Source organism: Melitaea cinxia, chromosome 23 (genome assembly GCF_905220565.1).
Source record: "Melitaea cinxia chromosome 23, ilMelCinx1.1, whole genome shotgun sequence".
Lineage (NCBI taxonomy): Eukaryota > Metazoa > Arthropoda > Insecta > Lepidoptera > Nymphalidae > Melitaea > Melitaea cinxia.
This window is the reverse complement of record NC_059416.1, coordinates 8732494-8745705: the sequence shown is the minus strand read 5'-3', so window position 1 is coordinate 8745705 and position 13212 is coordinate 8732494.

The following is a 13212-nucleotide window of genomic DNA, read 5'->3' as shown; positions in this document are numbered from 1 at the left end:
TGCAACAGCCACAAACCAGTGCTGTGACCGTTGCGCCAACGCGTCGTTATGAAAAAAAAACCGTGTGGTGTCGTGGGACGCCAGATAGGAACGAAGTTCCTTATTATAAAATGTTAATTTTAAGTTCTATTCAACGTATAAACAATATAATTATTCGGGTATACATTTTTTACTATTATTTTTTTTGTCGATTAAAATAAAATAAAAACTATATTTAAAAAATAATTTTAATACCTTTATTTTATTTATAATGATTTATAAAAATATATAGTAACCATCCCATGATATAATAATAATAATAGCAAACTGCAAGAATAATAATATCCATCATACATGACTATACATATGAATCTTACGCTTTTATTTAACGTTATGGACGGTTTTTCCCGGCTAGGTAACCCCCTCGCAACGACCCAGGAACTGCGTTCCAAAAAAAAATTAAAATTTAGTAGAAAACAACTTTATTGTAAGAAATAAAGAAGTATTCGATATTGTTTAGAGTACTACAATTTTCTTTTATTCATAATGCATTCTAAAAACTAGATAATGAACTTAATACGAATTTCATTATCATCTAGTTATAAAAATATCAACGAGAAGAAATGAAAACAATGACGAATACAAATATTAAACTGCTTTATTACTTCCGCGTGTGAAGGGGATTCCTCTGCGCTTTGAAATACCGAGTCGCTTATCACTCTTAACTGGAGTCACCTCTAACCCTCAGACTACGAACAAACGATTATAGAACTTAAGCTTTTAGAAATAAGGTTTTTATTCTTTTGAATCGGTATTTCGAAAATTTTACTCCGTATGTTCAATATAAATACTCGGCCTTTTAAACCATTAATACATTAATTTGACAACGCTTAAACAGTCAACAGTGTGTTGCGATATATAAATAAAATATTCAAATAAACAATGAATTTCGCAAAGTTTTTCGTTTTTGTTCTCTTGAGTGTAATGGCCGTTTTATCAGTGAACGCCAATCCAGCTCCGAAATTTAGACCGTTTAAAAAACTGGTAAGTTCTTAATACATGTTTTAGGTATTTTTAACTTTTTATTTGTGAGACGTTTGTAAAAAAAATATAGCGTTTAAATATTTGTAAAAGCTCTAGTAGTACACCTACCTTTATGGTACAAACTAGAAGAACAAAAATTGGTTGTCTGTTAAGTTGGTTTACGGAAGATAGTTTATCGTGACAACGTCATAACAAAACATCTCGGACGCATAGGCCAATCGAGTGGAAGAGAGATGGATGCGGTGCAAGCGTGCAATGAGCGTAACGGGATAATGAGTCAATCTTTTTTGTGCATGCAGCCGGCGTTCATTGATTTTTTAGACGTCGTCACGTCAATAAGATCGATACAAGCTATCTTTTATAGATATAACTTATTTTAGTTGTAATGATGTGTCAGATAAGCTACGGTAACCACTTACCATCAAGCAAGACGTAAGCTTGTTGCCGGTCTTGTTGTATAAAAAATCCTTAGGTATAGTATTACATATTTATTATATTTTAATAAAATACTTTGATATTTCAGGAGAAACTTGGTCGACGCATTCGAGATGGTCTCATCAAGGCGGGTCCAGCTGTCGAAGTTCTAGGACAAGCAAGCACTGTGATTAAAGGATAACCTATTAAAGAATAAATAATATGAAGGCCTACCAAAATTATTTTTAAAATTATGCATTAAGACTCAATGTTAAGTTATTTAATTAGTAATTAATAAATTATTATTATTGATTTAAATCGGTTTTTTTTTGCTTTTTTACCTTATTTATAATTAAACCTATAGACCTACTTATATATAACATATCTAGAAATTTAAAAGACCCTTTGTCTTTTTAACAATATAGGAAGAAGTTCAGATAGTCTTCCAATAATTGGTTTTATTTTTAACCATCAAATTCTAATTCTTCTGTTAAATAAATCTTTCACACGTGTCAGTGTAGTCACCAACCCGCCTGTGCAGCGTGGTAACTATGGGCAAAACACATGAGTTCGCGCCATTTTTGGTGCGAACTTGTGGAAGCTTATGTCCAGCAGTGGACTGTATAGGCTGTAATGATGAAGAAAGTAGTAGTAAAAGACGAAAGACTTTAATAAAATACTCATAGACATACTTCATACTAAGTGATGATGTCCGTGTGGAATAAAAAATTGTCTCGTACATAAAGTATCGATAAGATAATTTATCATACGGCGATGAAATAAAGCCTAAATGAATTAATAAATTTAAGTTAAATTATTCAAGACCTCAGTAGGATTTTCTCCTGTATTTAGAGTCCAGGAACACAATATAAAATCCCAAACGCCCAGAACACGACGATAATCTATGTGGCTAATACAAATGTTTGTCGTGAGCGGGGATCGAACCCGCGACCGCCAGCGCAAGAGCCAGTGCTGTGACCGCTGTGCCACATGGCGCGTCATAGGAATTGAAGTCTTACTTCGAAAATTTTTGCGTCATTAGGGTTCCGTACCTCAAAAGGCAAAAATGGAACCCTTATAGGATCACTTTGTTGTCCGTCTGTCTGTTAAGACCCTCGTTCTCAGGAACGCGTGGAGGTATCACGCTGAAATTTATATCGAATACTCAAATCAATTGTCTCTTAGATCTGTGAAAAAACCAAACTTCTAAGCTAACGCAATCAAAAGATACAACCGCTTATGCTGCATATTTTCGACATTCGCAAGGGAATCAAAACCACACATCTACCTACAGGGTAGTTCCCGTGAGCTCAGAATCTTGAAATTTGGTGGGAAGCAACGTATCATAGCACAGATTAAAAAAAAATTGCGAAAAGCAGAAATTTTTAGTTCAGATACATAATAAAAATATTTTTAATAATTTTTGTACGGAAACCAAGGTGCGCGAGCGCGGCTCGCACATGGCCGGTTTTTAATTTTATTTAGGATGGGAGTAATTTTACATTTTATTATATATTATATTAAAATATTATTGTCATAATGATATATATATATATATATATATATATATGTATATATAACACATTATATGTATTAACATTTTAATTATAATTAACAAATATCTCACTTTTGAAAATCGGTTAGTTTTAGTAACCACAAACATACACAATTTTGTTGTGATATGAAAGCTATTTCAATACGTCAGCCAGACATAATAAATGAACATGAAGCTATCTCTTGACCTAAGGGGAATTACATTCTTTGTGAGGTCCCTACAAATACGTAAAGATCCCAAGCAAGAGAATGACTAATGCGATTGGTTAAACAAAAAATAGAACCCTATTACTCACGCGAAAAGATGAATTTCGATTGGCAATTACTTGACCAATTGTACAATATTTTGGCAAAGAATAACATAAATACTAACGTAGCCAGTTTAATACCAGACAACATTGATAAAATTATAACTTTGTAAAGTTAAGAAGTGAAAAACTCGTAACAAAATGAAGATATTCAATATTTTCTTTGTTGTGTTTGCTTTCGTCATGGCTATTAGCGCTGTGAATGCTGCACCTTGAAATCCTTTTAAAGAATTGGTAAGTATATTTAATTATATACTTACACTTAAAAATTAATAAGTAAAAAATAAGTAATATAATTAAATAATGAACAGACTTTTAGTTCTTAGCAACTAAAATACAATAACTTAAAAATTAAAACATAGGAAATAGTCAATATAAATCTTATTTGTTTAATAAAATGTTCTTATTAATTACGTACTTTGATTTTATATTAAAAATTTTAATACGTAAATTAGAAAATTTCAAAAGCAACGCACATTATATTATTAAATAATATTCTTTTCCCCCACATTTGCTCATATATAATATTCAGGCGGCTTAAAAAAATTATTATTATATTATTGTAAAAATGACAATTTTAACGTTTTAAAATGGAATACCAATATTAAAAAAAAAAAAAAACTAATTTTTGCAGATAATTAAGTAACGTTAAGTTTGAGAGAGAATTATAATAATAATAACTACAAAACTAAAAAGTAGTTATATTATAAGCATATCTTAATTTTTGCAACAATTTAGTACTTTAATAACTTTATTCTTTTAATTAAAAGTGTGAATTTATAACTTGATTTTTTTTTGTTTTTCTCCTTAACATTAATCTCTTAGTAATATTACTATAACAAAACTTTAATAGGTTATTCCTTTTATTGTTTACGTTATCACAAATTATATTGATTAAAATTTAAAAAGTTATAATCTCTGTTATTCAGTCTTGTATATTATTATTTTTAACTAGCTGTGCTCGCGATTTCGTCCGCGTGGAATTTAACAAAAGTTATTGTTTAGTTCGCAGAGTTATAAAATAAATAAATTTTATATATTAGTAATTACATTAGTTACGTACTTAATATTTCAACTATCTGTCAGTGAAAGTCCCGTCAAAATCGGTCAAGCCATTTCAGAGATTAGCCGGAAAAAACAGACAGACAGACAACAAGATAGACAAAATTGTAAAAAATGTTATTTTGGTATATGTATTGTGTAAATATCCGTATGCATTTAGTAAAAAGCGGTTATTTTAATATTACAAACAGACACTCCAATATTAATCCCCGTGTAGGGACGGGCAGTCCCCGTGTAGGGACGGGCAGTAGAATACAATTTCCTACGGCCCGGCAAGAAGGCCTGTCGTAAGAGCCGACAAAATTCTTGAGGTGGTAGGCTTCGGCCGTGGCTTAATTACCACCCTCTGGGTAAAGTCGCGCCGCCAAACGGCAATTGCCGTGTTCCGGGGCGGGTCCCAGAGCAGCTATTTGGGGGATGTGTTTGGGTAGTTGTGGCACTCTATGTGACCGATTCTGTCTGCTCATCACTGCCGCATCGGGTGCCTGGCTTCGGAGGGTAGCGGGATCCGAGGCACGGTGCCGCCGCTGGCCGACCGTAGGAAGTTGGGGGCCCAAGTAGCAGGAAAGCCACCTGTGAAAGGCTGCCCCGCCACCTGACGAAAAATCCCAGAATGTTCTACCTTGCCGGTTGGCGACCGGAAGGGAGGACCAGGTAGCCATTCTGGGGGGGCTCGGGCGTCCCCGCAGTCTCCGCGTCAGTCTCCCTACGTGCGGCGGTGTAGAGTCTGACACCTGGTAGGTAGGATGCCGCCTCGTCCAGTTCGCATTCCCCAGCACCTATTCACTCCACATGAAAGCACACAAAAATAAAAAAAGGTATACACAGCGGCTGCACGTCCTCCCACTGAAAGTGCACCTCTCTAACATCCGAGGTCTGCACTCCAATCTCGAATCTGTCCACCACCACCTAGAAACAGAAAAACCGCAGCTGCTGTTCCTCACTGAGACGCAGATCAGATGTCCGGCTGACACGGCGTACCTCAGCTACCCCGGGTATTCTCTGGAGCACAGGTTCATACCTCGTGCCGGAGTCTGTGTGTACGTCCGTGATGACATTTGCATCAAGCGTCTTAAGCACCTTGAGACATCCAGTTACTCCATCCTATGGGTTCTGGTGAACACAGGACAGGAGAAAATCCTGTATGCCTGTGTCTACCGTTCGCACAGTGGAGACGTGGAGACAACTCAGTTATGTGACCATCTTACCCTAACGGCGGATAAGGCTCGAGAGCGTTACCCTTCGGCACAGTTAGTCATCCTGGGGGACTTCAACGCCCACCACCAGGAGTGGCTGTACCCATACCAGGTGACCGACCATGCTGGGAGAGAAGTGCGTAAACTAGCCTTGACGCTGGACCTCACCCAGCTTGTAAATTGTGCTACCAGGGTACCAGACGTAGACTCTCATACCGCCAACTGCTTAGACCTATTTTTAACAACTGATCCAGACAGGTACTCAATAACAGTTTCTGCACCACTGGGTACTTCTGACCACTGTCTGGTAAAATCAATATCCGTCTGTTCCCCACCCGAAGAATCCCCATGTGGCCCAAGACGGGTGTGGCGATATAAGGCAGCGGATTGGGATGAGATGCGTCACTTTTTCTCGTCCTATCCTTGGCGAGAGGTATGCTTTTCTTCTGATGATCCGTCGAGCTGCGTTGAAGCCATTACCGCGGTAATACGTCAGGGTATGGAATATTTTATACCATACTCTGACGTAGCGACGAATGGAAAAGCTCGCCCATGGTTTGATGCGGAATGCTATCGTGCAGAAGCCAAAAAGCGGTCGGCATACACTGCATGGGCTGAAGCTCGAGCGCGCAAGTCTCCAAATTCTCGGAATTTGAAGAAAGCTTTTAACCAAGCCGCCAAGGCATGTAAAAGGACGTTACGCAGGACTAGATTCAACCATATCAGCCGCATTGGGGCCAAACTAGCTTCTTACCCTTCTGGGAGCAAAGCGTTTTGGTCCATGGCAAAAGCCGTTGAATCTAACTTCTGTCGGCCGTCACTTCCACCATTGCTGAGGACTGATGGATCACTGGCCCATTCTGCAAAAGAGAAAGCGGATTTGTTTGCATCTCTTTTTGCTGAGAACTCGCGTCTGGTTGTTGCAGGAAAAGCACCACCAATCTCAACTCGTGCTGACTGCATTATGACAGAAGTACGCATACGCCAAAAGGAGATCCTTAAAATCCTGCAAACTCTAGACGTAAACAAGGCCAGCGGACCGGATGGTATACCAGCGATAGTCCTGCGTACCTGTGCCCCTGAGTTGTCTCCACCTCTTACACGCCTGTACCGCCTGTCACTTAAGACTGGCAAAGTGCCGAAGTCTTGGAAGCTTGCCAACGTGCAGCCTGTGCCCAAAAAAGGTAGTCGTGCAGACCCTGTCAATTACCGTCCCATCTCGGTCACATCCATACTCTGTAAGACTATGGAACGTGAACTAAACAACAAACTCTTGGCCCACTTGGAAGGTAACGATCTCCTCAGCGACCGGCAGTACGGTTTCCGCCAGCACCGTTCGACTGGGGACCTTCTAGTGTATGCCACACATATTTGGAGTGAGGCCATTGACAAACACGGCGAAGCACTTGCCGTGTCTCTCGATATCTCGAAGGCCTTTGACAGGGTTTGGCACGCGAGCCTTATAAGCAAGCTTCCTTCATATGGTATTCCACCTGGCCTTTGCACTTGGATTTCTGACTTCCTGAGCGAACGTTCAATACAAGTTGTCCTTGACGGGTACTCGTCGGACCAAAAGGCTATCGACGCTAGTGTTCCTCAGGGATCAGTCTTGTCCGCTACCCTCTTCCTGCTGCATATTAACGATCTGCTCGTCCCCGGTACCTTTGGGTACGCTGACGACTGCACAGTGACGGACAGATACTTTTCGAGTGCAGGGGCTAGTAAGGATGTTATCCAGTCTTGTCGAGAGGATATGGTCAGCCGCTTGAACGTCGCCCTCCAGGCAGTCTCCGAATGGGGCGATGCCAATCTGGTCACGTTCAACGCTACAAAAACACAGGCGTGTGTGTTCTCCTCTAAACGGAGCCCTTTACACCTGGCTCCGACTTTCCGGGATGTTTCTGTGGAAATTACCGACTCCCTACAGCTCCTCGGTGTAGAGCTATCGTCCAATCTGAACTTTGGGCAACACATCGAGTCCAAAGCAAAAACTGCAGCAAAAAAACTAGGTATTCTCTCTAAGGTCAGGCGATACTTCACTCCAGAACAGCTGCTTCAACTATACCAAGCACAAGTTCGGTCTTGTATGGAGTATTGCTGCCATCTTTAAGATGGATCCGCCAAATACCAACTGGCAACTTTGGACTCGGTGGAAAAACGAGCTAAGAGACTCATAGGTGACCCTACTCTGACAGACACCAAGTTGCAGAGTCTCGATCATCGGCGTAGGGTAGCTCGTCTGTCGGTGTTCTACAAAATATATTTCGGTGAGTGTGCGAAGGAATTACACGATCTAATTCCCCCAACAACCTTCCGCCATCGGGACACTAGGCGCGGTCGATCGTTCCATCCTTATGTCGTCGATATGCCACCTACGCGCACAAAACGCTTTGGCTCTACTTTTCTGATGCGCACAGCTAAGGAATGGAACTCGTTGCCCGCGTCTGTGTTTCCCGAACGATACAATCTGGGTGCCTTCAAGGCCAGAGTGAATAGGCTGTTATTAGGCAGACATGCTCCACCTTCGACCGCATCGTCACTTAACATCAGGTGAGATTGTGGTCAAATGCCTGCCTATTTGTCATAAAAAAAAAAAAAAAAAAAAAAAAAAAAAAATCATTTGTATAGACGTAGTCGAAAAAAAAGTCGAAATACCTAGGTTAAAAGCATAATTATTATGAATCGTATGAAATCAATATCCGTAAATGTCAACGTAAGTTCAATAACATTGGGATCATGGTCATATCATATAAAAATGTTAATTTCTAGTCCATTAAAACATTTTCATTTTCAAAAATTTTCTTTTTAGGAAAGAGCTGGTCAAAGAATTAGGGACGCTATCATCAAAGCTGGACCGGCAGTTGAGGTCATCGGCCAAGCGTCAAATATTTTAAAAGGAAAAAAATAGTTGTGTATTAGTCATATTCTCTTTATTTAAATATAAGTGATTTAAGTAAAAGTTATTTTATTTCTGACATGCTTATTATTTAAAATATTCTTTGTGTATTATGAATATAAATTTTAAACAAAAAATTTACACAACATTTTATTTTTTATTTTCTTTATGATATTGAGCTAAAACTTTTGACTGAGCAGAACATGAGATCCTGAGTTCTAATAAATAAATTAATTTAATTATATTCTAATTCTTTAATTCGAATACATAATGATTATTGGTTTTATTGACTTATCTGGCAATAACAGCCATTATAGCCTTTTTTCTGAATAAATATAAAATATTAGCAATTCGGAAGTTGTTATTCAATAATATATTAAATCAATAATATATATATATATATATATATATATATATATATATGAATTTATTTGCTAATGTATATATTAAGCCACTAACGTTACTTTATACTCCCTCCCTTTTTTCATCTTTATCTGAATTTTACTAATATTCGATTTTGCACACCTACAAACGTCTGCTCTTGTACGTCCTAAGGTTGGCTGGTAGAGAATGCTTGTAGCATTAAGCCCGCCTTTTGTACAATTCTTTAATGTATTGTGCAATAAAGTATTAGTAAATAAATATATTTACTCTTGTTTACTAGTGTGAATGAAAAAAAAAATACGACTAGCTAAACCTAAAGTTTAAAATATTCGCTTCAACCAAACATTTTACAATTTCCTACATGAAACAGGTTAAGTGGTTCATCATTATAATTTTTTATGGAAATACATGAACAGGATCATACGTGAGTCAGCTTACGCGGTATCATGTCACCGCAGTCCTTTAACGTTTGCATCCTGCTAAATTACTGGTGAAATTCACGCTTGACTAATTTAATTCATTCTTTAAATGCCAGAAAATGATCGATTGGTATTTTTTAACGGGTACTTTTTATAGTTATTGCATAGGTGGTAAACAAGCGTACTGCAACCTGATGGTAAGCGGTTGGCGTAGCCAATAGATACGTGCTACCCCAGAAACATCACAAGAGCGTTGCAGACACTAATGAAATAAATTGATACACACATAAGAATATTATGATTCGAATTAACTTTTCCGCAACCAATTTTAGGTAAATAAATTGTCATATTCACATCAAATCGATTATTAAAATTGTCATTTAAAACTTTTGTTACATAAAACAGTTTACTTAACATAAGGATTACATTAAGAAATGAAAACTTGTATAAGATAATATAAAATATATTTAATAAGAAACTCACATTAGATATGTTAGTATAAAATAAAATGTTGTTTAATTAATTCTTTCCCTTCAATATTGATGCTGCTTGACCCACCACCTCAACAGCAGGGCCCGCTGAAATTACAGCGTCTCTCACTCTTTGACCAGCTCTTTCCTGTAAATTAAATTAAAAATATTTTATACATGTATAATATTACTACGGCAAGTCTATTACTAATAGGCGATATAAGGAAATTAGACATCCAGACTGGAAAAAAATATGTATACAAATATTAACCTCGAGCGGGAATTCAACTCGCGGCCGCTGGGGTTTAGATATATTACACACGCACCACTTCACCAGAACGGTCGTCGCCTACTTCTGATCTAAAATGGAGAAAAGGGCATATGCCCAGCTGCGGGATATTACAGGCTGAACTAATCAATCAATCAATCAAGGACTTCAAAATGGCCAACAACGAACATGGTAAATAACCTATTTGTAATACAATAATAAACCTATGTGTAATACAATGTATAATGAAAATAAATAAATAAAGACTTAAGCACACAAACTCATGTGTATAGTTGTACATTTTATGAAGGTATATTTATACAACATATGAAATTATCTTTTTTTAATTATACTGACTTAATTTAAAAAAAAAAAAAAAAACTTGCGATAAAGCTTTGTTGGAAATTTGTTGGAACAATGTTGGAAATTATAATTTAAATTAAATCGTAAACAATAAAAAGCGTAACAACAGGTGGTGTTTTAATTACAATAAAATTTATTTTGATGTAAGATTACAGGTGCGAAAAGACGAAACGATTATATGCGAATACGAATTTCTTTTTGGAGATAAAATAACTATTAGTACAGTATGAAATCGATACTTATTAACATTATATTTACCAATTCCTTAAAAGGATTCCACGGAGCGGCGTTCACCGCGCTCAGAGCCATGATGCAAGCGAAGACAACGAAAACAATGTTAAAAATTTTCATTTTGATTGTATTTTTCTTTTGATTAACTTTAGCAACCAGTTTAAAAGACTGATTTTGAATACAATATTGATGAGGCTACACTAGTATTTATAGTACATTGCTCTACAAACATTTTTTATTATTTTGAGAATAAACTATTAATAAAAATGTTCCTTATTTCGATTACATTAAGATGTAATAGTGATTTTCTTAACTGCACCTCTAGATTGTTGTACGGTTACATACGGTTTACATACCTTACATGAGCGGTATGTGAATCCCCTTGGGGTCGAGAGATAGCTTCTTATTTATCATGTTAATTACATTTGTCGCAAATTATTTATAATTATCATGTATTAACCAATTTCAAAAAAGGAGGAAGTTCTCAATTCGACTGTATTGATTTTAAATGTATTTTACCTCATAACTTTTGTGTGGGTGGACAGATTTCGATGATTTTTTAAAATCGAAAGGTTGCGCGTGTCATCTGGTCCTATTTAAATTTAATTGAGATCTGATAATTATCTACTTTTTGAGTTATCGTTAAATATGCGTATTTGGGTGTTTATACTTTTAAAGCGAAGCTTCAGAACCTTAAGTTAGTGTTAGATAACCTGAGATCTGGAATAATATAACATAAACTTAGTGTGTAGATAACCTGAGATCTGGAATATTATATATGTACATTACGTTTTATTCATCACTCATCATCATCACTTTAGCCTAATACAGTCTACTGCTGGACATAGGCCTCCACGAGTTCGTGTCCAAAATGGGTATTTTTACGCGAAGTGTCAAAAATATTATGTATCGACATTCCGTCAATAACAATTATTTATTATTGTATGATATTTATATATTATTTTTTTGTTAATAACTATTTGTTTATGTATAGAAATATTTTTTATGCATATTATTATGTAAATGTGTGTATGTGTACGTTTGTATATGCTGTTTATATAAATCTTATACTATGTGAATAATAAATTGCACCGTGTGCCTATTATTTGTTACAAAAAATGTTACCTTTATCGACGGGTTGTCTGAAAGAAATCGCTGTCAGTGATAAGACCGCCTTTGCACTTTATTCAGTATGGTTTTTTTTTGTTTCTTTTTAATGTACTTGTAGATGTGCAATAAAGTATAAATAAATAAATATGAACAGTAGGTTGCTAAAAATAAAATAATGTAATTGACGTTTTAAGTTGATTCTAATATCACCGCCTACGTTTTTAAGCCGAAGTGAGTTCTCATTAGGAGACACCCTGACAACGTACGTTATACCCCGAGACCCCTTATAAGAGGCCTTCCATTGTTTCTGCTGGGTGTCAGTTCCCGACCCTCCCACGCGATGACGCTGTTAAGGCCGTTTGAGCCAACAGCAGTAGTAATTTCGAAAATAATATTATTCGAATACGCTGCTATATTCATATGCTGTTATTTATTACAGATTGGTTGATGTTGGTGTATGATAAAACTGTTGTTAAAAAGTCGGTTAAAATTTGTACGAGTATGTAATAAAAATATTTTTTTCCATTTTTGTATTCACGACTGCTTTAGTGTTTGATCCCCGCACGGAGTGGAGATTTGCGTTTATACAAATATTTATTTTCGGTCCAGCTGTCATTATGGGTCTCGGAGAGCACATTATGCTGTTGGCACTGGTTATTACCATTTACATTTGATGGCAATCGCTACTCATAGTAAGGAATATATCCGCCATTCCGCAGTGGAGCATGCCCAGCAGTGGGATAATACTGGCTGAATCAAATGAATCGAATTCAAAATGCGTTAATTTATATTTCTATTAAAAACCGAAAAAAAAGATGTAAAATTAAGAAACCGTATTCTTATGAAGAATGAAATAATCTTTATTGCGTACTAATAACGTCGATTGGGTATTTACATGTTCAACGTGATTCTTTAAATTGGTATAACTTTTTTATTTATGAACCGATTGAAATGAAAAAAATACCACTAAATTTAAGTGAAGCTTATCATAATATATTAGTGAAAACCGCATCTAAATCGGACAAGCCGTTTTTGAGTTATTTTTTTATTTTTTTATATCACTAGGTCGGCAAACAAGCGTACGGCTCACCTGATGGTAAGAGATTACCGTAGCTTATAGATGTCTGCAACACCAGAAGCATCGCAAGCGCGTGGCCGACCCAATCCCCAAAATATCATATGTTATAAAACATATGATATTTTTATTATTTATATTTTTATTATATTAAAACATTTGATATAAATCAAACTACATATTTTATACGACTAAAGTCGGCAAACAAGCGTACGGCCTACCAGATGGTAAGTGGATAGCGTAGCTTCGGCCACATTACTCACCACAAGAACACAATACTGCTTGAAAACAGTATTATTTAGCTGTGATCTTTTGTAAGGTTGAGGTACTACCCCAGTTGGGCTGCTCCAGATTTTGTGCAGTAAATTCCTGCTGTGCCCTACCTCAGTAGATTAGCGTGCATAAACGCACAGACAAACGGATAAACAGACAAAAATTC